This window comes from Mauremys mutica, chromosome 2 (genome assembly GCF_020497125.1).
Source record: "Mauremys mutica isolate MM-2020 ecotype Southern chromosome 2, ASM2049712v1, whole genome shotgun sequence".
Classification (NCBI taxonomy): Eukaryota; Metazoa; Chordata; order Testudines; family Geoemydidae; genus Mauremys; species Mauremys mutica.
Window position 1 is genome coordinate 61,024,121 of NC_059073.1, and position 13,287 is coordinate 61,037,407.

General features: G+C 39.8%; 1 protein-coding gene across 2 annotated transcripts in view; it reads left to right on the forward strand.

Annotated features, from left to right (window-relative positions):
* The window catches only part of NCOA2 (nuclear receptor coactivator 2), a 272,820-nt gene that overhangs the window by 166,524 nt on the left and 93,009 nt on the right, over positions 1–13,287 (forward strand). The gene's annotated exons all lie outside the window — the stretch shown is intronic.

Sequence of the window (13,287 nt, forward strand, 5' to 3'; positions counted from 1 at the left end):
AACTTGTCTTGATGCTATGGGAGAAGAGGTGAGATGCTTTGGCCTGTGGGCTGCTATGATAGCCTGCATCCTCTGCCATGAACATCCTTAGCTAGATTAACAGATCAATGGATTTATGTATATAGGGTAATTTTGCATCTAAATTCCTGATTTGCGTATGCAGATATGCACTACTTAGTCAACATGGGATAACAGTAGAACAAAGCACCTACAGAAGCCCCACTATGTACTTAGTTTTCCAAGCTCAAAGGCTTGATTGAATAAATAATTGAGAAAACATTTCTGAGGCAGGCTAGAATATTATGAATAATAATTACTGCAACAAGTGGTAATAGTTTGCAGCCCTGGGGGAATGAAAGATATGCATTAAAATGAACTTGATTTGTTCCATGTGAGTCTTCACCTGAGAACAATTAGACTGTGTCTGTTTGCCATTTGAGCCTTTACCTAAAACTCATAGTTGTTATAGAGCAGACTTTAATCCTTTCTCAGGGGTATTGCAAAACACTGAAATCTTCAATGTGCTAATTAACAATGTCTCAGGATCTAGAAATAGTGATTAAAGGACTTACCGAGCATTCCTTTAAGTCAGATGATACTACAGCACTGATTTGAAGATTTCTGGATGGAAGCAAGTTTATCTTGGTGGTTACCTCAGTGGAAATGGCTTAATTTTTACTTTTTAAGACAGGCTGGAATGCAGCAATTGATTTACAAGGGACATTATGTTACCAAACACAAGTTACATAAATTAAACATAAAAGTCAATTTCACAGTACAGTACAAATATATCTATGCCTAATGTCACAGAAAGCAAGGACCTAATCAAGGCAACATACTTAAGAGCTAATTATGATTTTAATTTTGCTTTAAATGCCTCATTTTTTGGCAAGTACTTAATCATGTCAGAAAGGGAATTCTGGGCTTTGGTTGCATTCATTATATAAATATAATAAGTTTTAAATATCTCCAAGTCTTACTAATTGATTCTGTACTTCTAAGGCCTGGTCTACATAGAGTTCTTGTACTGATTCAGCTAGTTCGGTTACTGGTGTGATTTTACAATGATAGGTTTAAAATGATACACTTCCTAGGGTGGAAGCAGTTATTCTGGTATATGAAGGTGTTTATACCAGTACAGCTTATTCCTCTTGAACTATACCAGTATGAGCTCCTTTATACAAGTATAACTGTACTCACATTAGGGAGCTGTACTGCTTTAACTGCATCTGCTTCAAAACTGGTATAGTTAAAGCGGTGCAAAACCTGTAGATAGACAAGCCGTAAGACTGAGATTTTAAAAATGCTGTTTCCTTATAGTCAGGCATTTTTGATATTGTTACACTGCTGAACCCCCATAAACATGAACTTAAGTAGAGACCCTAAAGAGACAGTTGACAAATGTAAAAATGACACATCTATTCTCAACAGATCTGTTCCTGGTGTGTATTCAGAGTTGGATTTAATTACTTTAATTACGTTTTTACTACTTTTTATTCTGCAGAGCCAATAAAGCTGAGAGACAGAATTGGATTCTGTTCCTCCTTGTGCATCATAAACAGAATTGCTTATTAAGTTCCAATTACAAGGTAGTCATTTACACCATGCAGCTACATTGAAAAGCAGTGGGTTGTGCAGCTGTCTCTGAGGACAAAATTTGATCAGTGGAATCTCTCTTACAGGTGATGAAGCACAAGGGGGAAAAAAAATGTAGCTTGATTTTCAGTTCCCAGGCTGAGTTTGTAGGGTGGGCAGTCAGAAAAAAGATACTATTTATCTTTTATCCTGGCACATTTTATATGTAAATTATTGAGAGACAGTAAATATGGAATGGCAAACAACATTTTTGTAGTCATGTCTTAGAGAAGAAAGATATTTTAAACCCTTTTAAAATGCAATATTGCACAGATTCATTTTATTATAGTTTTCATGACTATAAGTGAATATGTCTTTGTAACTAACTTCATTGGATCAGTCAAAAGATTTTGTAGGCTGTCGTCATTGCATGTAATTCTAGCCTGGAAACTAGTGTTGATAATGGTGGAGTATTTTTAGTACTTTGGAGGAAAAAAGGGGAGCTTCTGCAAGAAAACTTATTTTCCCTATGAGCTCTCTGATTGTATTATTTTACAATGATTGGACAGAAAATTGGGGCTATCCAGGTAGGGTGAGAGATTGCATGGTGTGATTTCAGCAGGAAGATCAAGTAAAATATTTATTCAATGAATCCCAGATGCAAATACGTGTATGGTATCTCCTTGATTGTATATTTTTTATAAAGATAGGAGAAAGAAATTCCCAGCCTATTGTACATGTATGGTGTGAAAGGGTTATTGTAGATCAGCATATTGTGTTTAAATGTTAGCATTGCTTTGGTATGTTGATAGAAGTGTCAAAACAGATTGTCTCTCATTTAGAGCCTAAATTAGGTGTATATAAGGGCTAGTCTACACTGGCAACGCTAAGTGCAGCAGCGCTTTAACATGGCTCGTATGGTTGCGGCACAGCGCTGGAAGAGAGCTCTCCCAGTGCTCTAAAAACCCACCTCCATGAGGGGCGGAGTTCCCAGTGCTGGCAGCACAGCTCCCAGCGCTGGTGCACTGTCTATACTGGCGCTTTACAGTGCTGAAACTTGCTGCACACTCGGGTGTGTTTTTTCACACCACTGAGCGAGAAAGTTGCAGCGCTGTAAATTGCCAGTGTAGACAGGCCCTAACAAAGTATTTGCTCACACAGGTACCAGAATAGGGCTTGCAGCAGTAATTGCACAAGTAAATTAGATGCACATTTGCATATTTTTAATTTGAAAATCAAGCCTTTGCTGGGGGAAGGAACTTTTGAGGACAGATACCACTACATATGCAGAGCAACCGTGACTACTACTTTACTGGATTGTACTTAAGAAAGATGTTGAGTAAAGTAGTACCTAAGCGTATGTTTACACAGCAAGCAGCAGCCTGCAGCAGCAAGGCTCAGAGTCTGGGTCAACAGACTTGGGCTTGCACTATGGGGCTAAAAATAGCTGTGTAGACGTTGTAGCTCCAGCTGGAGCTCAAGCCCTGAAGCTTAGGGTTGGGTGTGAGCTTTAGAGTCCAGGATCCATCCTGAGTCATAAAATCTGCACAGCTGTTTTTAGCAGCGTAGTGTGAGCCCTGCCAGTTTGAGTCTGTGGACCCAGGCTCTGAGACGCACTGCCATTCAGTGTGCAGACATACCCTCAGTGACTTAACAGCCTAAGTCCAATTTTTAAAAATGACTTAGGCACTTGAGACTTAGGAGCCTAAATTACTTCGTGCTTTTGAAAATGTCACCTATTGTCTAAAGACAACATATCCTGGTAGAGGCTCAAAGGCGGAAGAGAAAGTGAACTATCAATGACGAAGGCCTCACCTCTCTGTCACTGGTTGTATAACATAGACCAAGGGCCAAATGGTATCTTCTGATATCCAAGCCTTAACAGGCATGCAGTAAGATCTTCACTAAGAAATCCACAGACCCTTGCTCTGAGAGTCTTCCCACTCCCATCAGTACAGTAAAGTAGTTTTATGCTTAATTTTAAACCCTTCCCTCCCACCACTGCAGGGTCATGAGACACACTTCACCCACCATTGATTGTAAACCTGACGGGATGATTAATCTGTGAAGATATACCATCAGAAATACTGCTTACCTCAGCTGTAATTGGCATACCCCACTCCCAAAAATTCAGCTAAGATTCAGTCCATGACTGAGCAGTTTTCCAATAAATGTATGCCATTAGGAAGAAACAAGCAGTTTATATTGTAATGTTGTTGAGGGTCTATGATTCACCCTTAGTAGACTACACAAAATTCCTGCACTCACAAAGGATATCCTTCCTGTCCTGGTCCGCAGTCCCAGATCTTCAGGCACCTACCCAGGCCTGCTGTGGTAAAAGCTCAGACTATGTGAACATGACAGCAAGGAATACATTTTGATGCAGTTTAGTCTTGTTTTACACAAATTATGAGTTCAACATTCATATCTGTCATCAAATAGCTGCCTCCAAGATGAGAATGATGATACCACAGAGCGTGTTGCTGCTGGAGCTCAAAACAGTGGGACATCCATTTATCCTATCTCATGTTCTGGTTTTCTGAATTCTGTCCTTCGCAAAACCAACCTGAAACTCGTGGATATTGCACTGCTGCCTGCATGTGGATACAATGAATAATGGCTGAGAACCAGAATCCGGACCATTAGTTGAGACTGACAGCAAGGGTCTTGCAAGCCAAGAGAGAATAAAGAGAGGGGAAAGTGGGTACCGAATCCAGCCATGAATGTATCATCACTTGTTCCGAGTGAAAGGAGGCATTGGAAGGAGCCAGGAGGAGGGGCAGGTGGGAAAGAGGCTGACCTGGTTAGGCCAATCCTGTCAGTGGGAGGGAGGCTATTTCAGATGTTCAATAACCTTGTTAAGCAAGCAGAATGCCAGTCCAATGTCTGAACCTCATGGTCAGGAAGTCCAATCGCATACTCATGCCTGGCTACAAGGAATAGGATGTGAAGGGTCTCAGGTCCTGACCCATATACCCAAATATCCTTCTGGGAACAAGCATGAATGGGTATTATGTGAAGGGAGCAAAGTCACTGGGTATAATCAGGCATTGTCATTGGGCTATCAAGGAAGATAGGACATCATGAGGCAAGTTCAGTTTATCTGACACTCTCCATGAGGGACTTTTGAAACAAGTTACATGGTAACTTAATAAGTTACTTATTAAATGCTTTTTCCCCCAATCTCCCTCAACACATTTTCCATTCTTTAGCTCATTCTTTTCAGTGGACTTGAAGCAGTAACGCCTAGGAAAAGTAATTTTGTAGTCTGTATTTTAGCCCAGTTGATAAAGGCTGTTAGCACTGCGGTATGTGTTTTTCCATAGGGGAGGTTTTCTAGAGTGGGACTTGCCTGTCCTGTTTTGATTTTCATATGCAGTAGGATGTTTGCAACAACACACCTATACAGTGGAGGTCTTTAGTGCCTAGTGTCTGTGACCACAGTATATGGGTTTGGTCTAGGTGGTCTAAGAGCTCCACAGGGTTATTGCTGATCTGGTGCCAGTTGATTGGCAGGTGACAGCATAGCCATCACCAGTCTGTGACCCTTCCTATCCTCAAGTCCAATCTTCAGAGCATGATGTGCAGGGACATTATCTCTGAGGCAGGCAATATGACCAAAAAGGGCCAGACAGCAATGGCCAATGATGTCTTCAATCCTCTCAAGGTCAGCTCTCAATGATATATCCCTGTTACTGTTAAAATCAAACCATATTATACCAGTAGTCACCTCTGGCAACTCATATAAAATGTCTCCAGCCTCCTGATGTCTTGTTTAAGCAATGTCCATATTTCACATCCTTATAAGAAAATTGGAAGTACATGGATTTGAAAAATCTGTACTTTTGTGTACAGTTTCACCTTTTTGCTCCAGATCCTACACAGGTCTTTCATGGCTAAATTGGCTTTAAATGCACCATTACATGTCAGCTTCGCCTCCCGACTTTCAGCTGTCGCCAGCCTCTGCTGCTTTATTACTAATGAAAAGTCCACTGAAGAACATTCGTGCTCAGCATGTTAAAAATGCAGTAATGAGCTGCATGGATATCAAGATGGTGATTATCAATCTAGCTGTTAATATCCACATTAGAACTGTCAGCTTTCATTTTCAGAAAAGCCTCACAAGTCAGACTCTGAATTGTGTGTGCCATCCTGTGAACAAAAACACAAAGAGAAGTTGAGAAAAACAGGGTTGTAAGAGCCATTGGACCTGCACACGAAACACAAAACAAACTCCACCCTTTTTATTAATTAAAAGACTGAATAAACACTTCTGTATCCCTAATGAATATTTTTTTGTGACTCTCACTTTGAACCAAGTGGATATTCCTATGCCTCCTTCAGCAACAGTACACCACCAGAATAGGTTTCCTTTCTCCAGAACTGGGAGAAGAACACGCTCATAAAGCCATACTGAATCAGGACTTTGGCTGCTACTTCTTTTAAACTGCCAGGCTTTGCATTTAGGCCCCTATTCAGCAAGGGTACTTAAGCTCGGGCCTAACATTAAGCATTTAAGTAGTGCCACTAAGTCAATGGAACTGCTCATGTACCTAAAGTTACACATAAGTATCTTGCCAAATCAGGGCCTTAATATGCTGACAAAAATTATGCAAATGGTTCTATGGATGAATTTGATCTATAAATTTAAGTAAGTCACACCTGAGTTTCAACACATTTAAAATTGACAATTTTATCCATATTAATTTCTAGAGGGGGAAAATTGATTTTAAAAAAAGACTTGTATGGCTGCTGTTCCATATATGCTCCTTATTTTCATGCTGATAGGGTTTTATTTAATCCTGAGTTATAAATGCCAAAGGAATTTGTTCTGTGAAGTAAAGCAGTTTGTGTGAGTAAAATTTACAAAAGAACTATTAGTCTTGCTGTCTTCTCTACCTATGGTGGAGCATTGAAAAGGGCTTTGATCTTCTGCTGTGTATCATAAAGCTTTTTGGTTAAATATCCAGTTAGGTTGACTTTACTACTTCCTAGCCTCCAGAGAATTACTGATTCACTGAACAATTTAAGCTGCATTTAGATAATGCAAAATGTCAGTTTCTGTTCTGGCTCTAATGAAATGAAAGTTTTGTAGTCATTAGACAGCATAGTCAGTAAGTGTGAAATTTCATAGGTCTCTACTAATGTTGCTGGAGTTGCGTAACCTGGAGACTGGTGGCTTAGGCCTTGTCTACACATAAAAGTTGTACCACTTTAACCATGTTAGTGTATTTAAAGCGGTACAACCCACCCCCAGCATGGATACGTTTATTGGTATAAAGGTGCTTATACCAGTATAGCTTATTCCTGTCTGAGAAGAGGTGTAAAAGCCTAGGACTAGTCTACACTTTAAAGTTTTGCTGACATAGTTACTTAAAAAGAAATAAAATCACACCTTAATTGACAGCTTCAGCCAAAGGTCCTAGTGTAGATGATGGCATACCTTAATTTGGTCAGGGAATGAATATATATGAATGATGGGGGGAGGGATAGCTCAGTGGTTTGAGCATTGGCCTGCTAAACCCAGGATTGTGAGTTCAGTCCTTGAGAGGGCCACTTACGGATCTGAGGGAAAATTGGTACTTGGTCCTGCTACTGAAGGCAGGGGGCTGGGCTCAGTGACCTTTCAGGGTCCCTTCCAATTCTATGAGATAGGTATATCCCCATACATTTTATAATTATTTATTTAATATATGCTGTACCAGCAAACTCTCTAGTGTACATAAGATCCTAATATTTCAGAATGAATGTATCCTTCTTTCTGATCTGACTGGGACCGTTAACTTGTTCCCTAATCTGTTGAGATAGCTGAGATTGTTCAATTTTGGTGTTTGACAGAGAAACTAAGAACAAGATCATCTGAAGAGCAGAGATCATCTAAAGAGGTTCACACTGTGTTGTAGTTACCTTTTCAATATTGTTGGTCACTTGTGCAGCATGTAAATTACTACAGTATAGCTCAAGAATAGCCACTACCAGAATGCTTCAGGAGCTTCTTATTAAGCTTAAGAGTTAAAGAGCTGAGCAATGCTATACCTGAAACCATGTAGTTGAAGTGGAAAACCTATCTTTTCGGTTATTTCAGCTTTATCACTATCAGATAACCACTGTGGTTTTAACAAATGAGTATACAGCTTTAGATCAGAAGTGGCCTTGCATTAAACTTGAAGAGAAACTGAATTAACCCGTATTCTTGGAAGATGGTCTTTTTCAAGAAAGAACAGTGATTATTGGCAGGGCATAACAGGAAAACTAATTCATTTGTGACTGCATCCTGCTTTGCTTTGCTTTTTATCTTTCAAGACTAGTAGGGCATGAATGTAAAATATTTTAAAGATATAAATCTAACCTTTTTTAAATTTTTCTAGTATTGTCCGTCTCTCTTATGGTGTTTGGATGTAGAGGAAAGCATTGTCAAAGAAGCTTAAACTCCAAATCATGCTGTTCCAGTGCTGCCATACTTTTTGGGATGCTAAATGGGTTTGAAGTATCAGAGGGGTAGCCGTGTTAGTCTGGATCTGTAAAAGCAGCAAAGAGTCCTGTGGCACCTTATAGACTAACAGATGTATTGGAGCATGAGCTTTCGTGGGTGAATACCCACTTCGCGGGATGCAATGGGTTTGAGTTCATTATCATATTTAATACTATCTTTGGGACCTATCTAAGGCACCTATCACCTTGTTATGTAACTTCTGTGAATGGTGCCATGTAAATGTTTTGTTTTAACATCTAATCCTCACAGAACATCCATTGTTCTTTAATGTCTCCCAGTGTTGAAAAGCAAATACACACAAGTGCCTTGCATAGGTGAGATGGAGGTTTCTCTTCCTCCTATTTCATTCTTCTTGTTAGCATGGAGTATGTAATATTCACTTGTAGCCAAAGTTGGCTACTAGGAAATACAGTGAGTTGATGGGAGCTAGCTTTCTTCCTAGAGAAAGCATGTTGTCTTCCTGGTGTTTTCAATCAGGACACCAAAAATTCTGAAACTTTACAGCTTCTACTTGGTGATGTGTTGTGCCAAACCTAAAGCACAATCACAATGTACAGTTAGCCCTGGAAAAATATTTAATTAGTGTTTTAAATTTTGTAAACCAAATGTACAGTATAAAGAATAGAAACTTACTTTTTGCATTAGTAGCCTTTGTTACACTTGAAAAGTATGCAAAATAAAAGGCATTATCTTGATGGTGCCAGGAATACCAGGGCAAATAGGTTAATACATTCCACGTCCAACTTTTGGGTAGTATCTTAAGCAAGTTTATAAATGAGTCTTGGCATTAATGTATAAGAATACAGGCTGCCATGGTGGGGCTGAGTTTATGGAATAGCAAATTAATTTCATGGTAGTGATGATGACTCAGTCAAAAAAAAATCATCTCCTCTGATAAATCTGGCTATCATGTAACTTTTCTCAGCATTACAACCTGAATAGTGGCTGTTAATTTCCCTAAAACATACCATATTTCCTTTACAAAAAATGGGGACAACATAGGTATTTATTAGGGAGGTACACTTTGCCTCACTGCTTTAGTTGCAATAAAAAAATAAATGGATATCTGATTTGTTTCAGCTTCTCTAGAAGATTGATTGCTTAAGAATATTGACTTAAAGTTTATGAATAAGTTGTTACAAGCTATAAAAAAAATCTCAGAACACTACGGTCATATAAAAGTTTGTAGAGTAAGAGGGTGAAAATGTTAATGAATACAGTGTGTCTAGAAAGTGGTTATTTTTGACAAAGTGAGCTGCTGTTGAGTACAGTAATTCAGTTTCTACTTCTGGATGTGCATCATGCTGCTACATCAAATCATTTAACTGTTTCTTCCTTGTTTGAAGGCTTTTTCACAAAACCATAGTGGTATAATGTGTAGCAGGAAATAACTGTTTCAATTGTTTTAAAAGGTATGTCTGATGTAAAACGCATGCATTCTGAGAAAAGTGGAAAGTGATATAAAAACTGTTACTGAAGCGATGAGTGTTCAGGATGCTACGCTTGCAATGTTGAGGCCTTGTCTACGTGGGGACACTAAGGAAATGTAAGGCAAATCAACTAAAGATGGAAGTGTTGTCATTCAGGAGTTAAACAGACTCAGTTCCCTGTAACTTAGGATTTACCTACACAAAGGGCAAGTCTGCATTACTGTGCTACATTGGCTGTAGCGCATCTGGTGAAGACGAGGTATGCTGATGGGAGAGCAGTATCCTGTCGGCATAATTACTCCACTTCAGCGAGAGGCAGAAGCTATGTTGGTGGGAGAGCATTTCCTGACGACATAGCATGGTGTGGACACTGCTTTAAGTCAATGTAAGTTACGTCACTCAAGGTGTGAAAAAAACACATCCCTTCCCTCCCCCCTCGAGCAACGTAACTTACATCGACTTAAGCGGAAGTGTAGATAAGCCCAAAGACTCAGGCTATGTCTACACTAAAACCACTACTGTGACACATCAGTAGCACTTCAGGTGTGCCATTATAGTGCTTTATTGTAGATACTCACTACAGCAATGAGAGGGTTCTATCTACACCGAGGGTTAAATCAGCTTAACTATGCCCCTCAGGGGTGTAAACTTTTTCACACCTCTGAGCAATGTAGCTGGGTCGACCTAACTTTTTAGTGTAGGTCTGGCCTGAGTTGATAGCAAGCTGGGGTGTGAATCTGCCCTACCTTAGCCTGCCATGCACTGTTTGTGTGGACCCTGCTGATGTGCATTAACAATTCATTAGCGTGCTTTGATCCAGTGCTCTTTGAAACAGGACTAGATCAGAGTGTGCTAATGAACTCTTAATGCACCTCAGCAGGGGCCAGTGGACAGTTAGTGCATGGCAGGTTAGTGCAGGCTAGATTCATACCCCAGCTTGCTGGGAAAGAAATGTTCCTGTAGACAAACCAGAGGATTGAGTTACAGCATTCACTTCACATCTTTAGTTGATTTGCCTTAACTGTCTTGAGCATCCCCATGTAGACAAACCCTGAGAGCCCAAAACACCTGAGGGTTCACAGTGCACTAAAGACATTTGAATAATCAAAAGATAACGTCTTATGAATTTGATAGCTTGTCTCTACACAAACTGGAAGCAAAATAACAATCTGATTTAAATCACACTTTTTGTTCTTTTGATACAAGTCTGTGTGGACACTTTTTTTTTTTTTTAATTTAATCTTTCCAAATACAACAAATATACCGAAATACCAGATTTATCATAATACATAAAGTAAATACAGAGGGTTAGGATAGAGGGAGAGAAGGAGAAGCGACATATCTATCTTCAAGATCGACATTAATCATACACCTCTTAAAAAGCCATCCCAAATTGCTTTGAATTTTTTGGGCATTCCCTTTCTGCAGAATGCCAGTCATTCACTAGCTGCAAGATCAGCCACATCACTGAGCAAGGCATCAATATTTGGTGGGGATCAAGTTTTCCATGTTTGCAGGATTAATTTTTTAGCAACCAAAAAAAGACCATGCCACATCCTTACCAGTAACCTGAAGGTATCAGGAATACATCCAAGAATGAAACTTAAGGGGGACGGCTCCAACTAATATCAAACTGGTCCTCTGACCCACCTCATACCAGAAATTCTTGATAACAGGGGCACTTCCAAAATTTATGAGCCAATGTAGCACCAAGGGAATCACATTTCCAACAGCGGTAAGCTGCATTTATGAGAACCATTATCATTAGTCTATATGGGAACTAGTATGTTTGAAAAAGTGTCTTTTGGTGAATAAAACATAGTCACAGATCTATAATTGCTTTTTTAACATTAGATACAATTGTATTCCATTGAGTCAAAGATAGTTGTGTATCCAAATCACTATTCCAAGCAACTCTCAAATTATCAATCTTTGGCAGTGTTTTTTGGGCCAGTCAGTCGTAAAAGGAAACCAGTGGCTAAGTAAATCCAGGAAGTTTCCTTCAAAATAATAAAAGTTCTGGAGGTACTGGAGCTCCCAATGCAAATACATTCATAAGTAAATAATTTAATTGGAGATATTTCCATGCTCTGGAGTAGGACAAACCAAATTGCTGCGGAAGATTTACAAACGGTTTAAATTTACAATTGTCAATTAGCTGCGATAGTCATAATTCCTCTCTCCACCCATTCCCTCCAAATCAAGGTTTTGCCACTGATTTTAAGGATAGGATTACTCCCATAGGACTGCTTCTGTGTGGAAGAATGGATGGCAGCAGAACTTTCTGTTCAGGGTTGACCAAGCTTGTCTCACCACCGTTATTGTGGGAGCTCTGGAGCCATCAAATCTATAGTTCGAACCTACAATGCCTGAAAGGGGCTATACTAATTTTCATTCAATCTGAATCCAAGGTAGAGTCTGTACAGTCATATCTAACAGTGACAAAGATGCCTGGCTTAACAAAAAGGAGGTGTGATAATTTTCCAAGTTCTGGGAAACAAAATTCTCCCAGAAATAGGGGGAGCTGTAATTCGTTCAGAGCCAGTCTACGTTTTCTTACCCACGCCTTAAAGGAATGTTCTGAAAATATTATTGAATTTCTTAAAATAAGTTTGAGGACTAGAAATAAGGAGGCCTTTCAGGACATACAGAATTCTGGAAGGACATTCATTTTCAGCATATTAATTTTACCCCACAAACTGAGGGTTAACAAACTATCTCCCCAAATTGTTAGCCATTTGGGGAATAATTGGTTCTATGCTTATCTTCGGGATGTTCTGAATATTATTGGGAATAAGTATTCTAAATATTTAATGTGAGAGGATTGCCATTGAAAGTCCCAATTTGAGAAGAGGCCTTTGTGGGCATGTTTGTCAATGCCTAAGATTTCTGATTTACCACAATTAATTGTTGAGAGGTGTCCAAACTTATTAATAGCGGTTAGTAGGTTAGGAATTGTAACCTCAGGCTTAGATACAAATACAAGAGCATCATATGCTTAGAACATTAATTTTGTACTTTTTGGCTCACCCTGATACCATGTACATGTTGATTTGCTTGGATGGTAATGGCCACAGGTTCTAGAGGTAAAGCAAACAGAAGAGGAGAAAGGAGTCAGCACTGCGTTGTACCTCTCTGTAATGGAAATGGGGCAGAAATAATACAATTGGTAACTACCCTGGAAGTCGGGCTAAAATATAAAAGCTTAAACCAAGCAATGAATTGGTTATCAAATCTGAATTTTGCTAACACATGAAAAAAATGCCAGGTTTTGTGGTCAAAGGCCTTTGCTAATGCATGGAAAAAAGTCCCAGGTTATGTGGTCAAAGGCCTTTTCAGCACCAGTTCTCAAACTGTGGGTTGGGACCCCAAATTGAGTTGTGACCCCATTTTAATGGGGTTGCCAGGGCTGGTGTTAGACTGGCTGGGACCTGGGGCCAAAGCCTGAGCCCCACCATCTGGGGGCCTCAGCCCTGGGCAGTGGGGCTCAGGTTACAGGCCCCCTGCACATGGATGAAGCCCTTGGGCTTTGGTTTTGGGCCGCCCTGCCCAGGGTGGTGGGACTCAGGCTTTGCTTCAGGCGGGCTCAGGCTTCAGTCCCCACTCTTGGGACCATGTAGTAATGTTTGTTGTCAGACAGGGGTCAGGTTGCAATGAAATTTGAGAATCTCTGATCTAAAGTAATGACAGCTAAGGGTTCTTTAAAATCTCTGATATTACTGCAGCTTCCAATCAGTTGACACAAATTATCTGAGCCATGTCTATTACGAAGGAAGCCTACCTGATTTA